This window comes from Morone saxatilis, unplaced genomic scaffold, assembly GCF_004916995.1.
Source record: "Morone saxatilis isolate NCDOM2014 unplaced genomic scaffold, NCSU_SB_2.0 Contig17, whole genome shotgun sequence".
In the NCBI taxonomy this organism is placed as follows: Eukaryota; Metazoa; Chordata; class Actinopteri; family Moronidae; genus Morone; species Morone saxatilis.
The window spans coordinates 4,093,121-4,095,038 of record NW_023339729.1 but is presented as its reverse complement, the minus strand read 5'-3'; positions in this window follow the sequence as shown (position 1 = coordinate 4,095,038).

The window sequence follows — 1,918 nt, the reverse complement described above, 5'->3', positions numbered from 1 at the left end:
CCCCCTCCTCAGGGCCCTGATCACGGGTGAGCCCTACCATTAGAGTCCTCAGAACTCAAGGGAGAGCTGCGGTGTTATTCTCGATAAGGCTGCAAACTCATCCGAGGACACTTTATGGTGCTCATACTGCTGACCTTGAATATGTGATCACTCCCTATACTTAACCCCCCCTGGGAGGTTACATCATCCCATTTTCATCCTGCACTTCACTAAGGGAGGGGGGCTGTAAAAGACAAGTCCAGGACCTATATTCGGACCTTTTGACCTGCTTGTCTCCAGTACCTCATTTTCTTTCTCTTGTATCCCATGCTTTTGCTTCTTATCCCGTCTGTGATCTTCTTGTCCACGCCCTTTTTGCCTTGTAGGTTTTGTCAGTGCAGCAGACCACTGTGAGCACCCTCCCCCCACTGCCCTCCCCAGTTATGGAAATCACCGGCCTCCTCTGGTGGATGGCCCGTTTCTGTGAGATATGGGCTGTAACTGGCTCCCCAGAGAGAGAGAGAGAGAGATGAGAGAGAGAGAGAAGAAAAGAAGAAGAAGAAGGCAGTGAGGGAGGGAAGTGAAGGGACAGAGTGATAAATACTTTGTGGGGAATGTGCGAGCTTGAACATGCGGGAGGGGAAGAAAAAGCATAGGCCTGCTTAGTTGGTTTCACAGTGAGAGAAATAAAGATAATGAAGGAGGAGGAGGGAATATGAGAGAGAGAGGACTGGAGGGAGAATTTATGTGAGTCAATGGCCACCAGGGTATGTTGTATCGTGTAGTTTTAGCAAGTATTTAATAAAGGCCTTAGTTCAATAGGCGCTTTTGTATAACTACAATTAATACCAATGCGGGGAAATTTGGAAATGGGCATGTCTTGGAATCCTAATGATCCCAGCAATTATAAATTCAATTACAGGGACGGTGAGAGAGGAACATTAATGTAAGTGGTGTTTCGTTGGAAGATAGCCAGTACATGGTTGTTTAGGGGAGGTTTTAACTAATGAAGTCTGATAAGAAAGTGCACTAACTAAAAAAGCATCGCTACATAAGCAAATGTCATGAAACTTTAAACAACCTGGCATTACACAGAGTAATAGTTCATATAAATGTCGCGCTGTAAAACTAAATCTTAGCTGGGGACATTTGGTTACATCCTGAATCAACTACTATACACTGACTATATACGTAATTCTATAATGGAAAATCTCGGTTCTCTTTCACACTCGCTTCCTTTTCTGGCGACTGCACTACGCGTACTCTTCACACTGCCTCGCCTCTTCTCGCTTTTCTATCGCCAAGTCTTCCTCCTCTCTCATATTCCCTCCTCCTCCTTCCATTATCTTTTATTTCCTCCCTCCAACTGTGTAAATACCACACTAAGCAGGCCTAGTGCTTTTTCTCTTCCCCTCCCTGCAGTGTTCAAGCTCGCACATTTCCCCCACAAGAAGTATTTTTGCCACTTCTGTCCCTTTCACGTTCCTCCCTCAACTGCCTTCTTCTTCTTCTTTTCTTCTCTCTCTCTCTCATCTCTCTCTCTTCTCTCTCCCTGGGAGCCAGTTACAGCCATTATCTTCAACAGAAAGGGCCATCCACAGTAGGTAGGCCGGTGATTTCCGATAACTGTGGGAGGGCATGGGGGGAGGGTGCTCCACTAGTGGTCTGGCTGCACTGACATAAAACCTGATCAAGGCAAAAAGGGCGTGAACAAGATAGAGTACGACGGTGATATAGAAGTCTAATAAGCATGGGATATCAAAGAGTAATCGAAAAATGAAGGGTTACTGGAAGACAAGTCTAGGTCAAAAGGTCCGAATAATTAGGGTCCTGTGACGCTTTGATCTTTTAGCAGGCCCCGCCTAAACCCTTAGTGAAGTGGTCGAGGATGTAAAAGTGGGATGTCTCGACGTTGCTCTCTCAGGGCTTCAATTGGAAT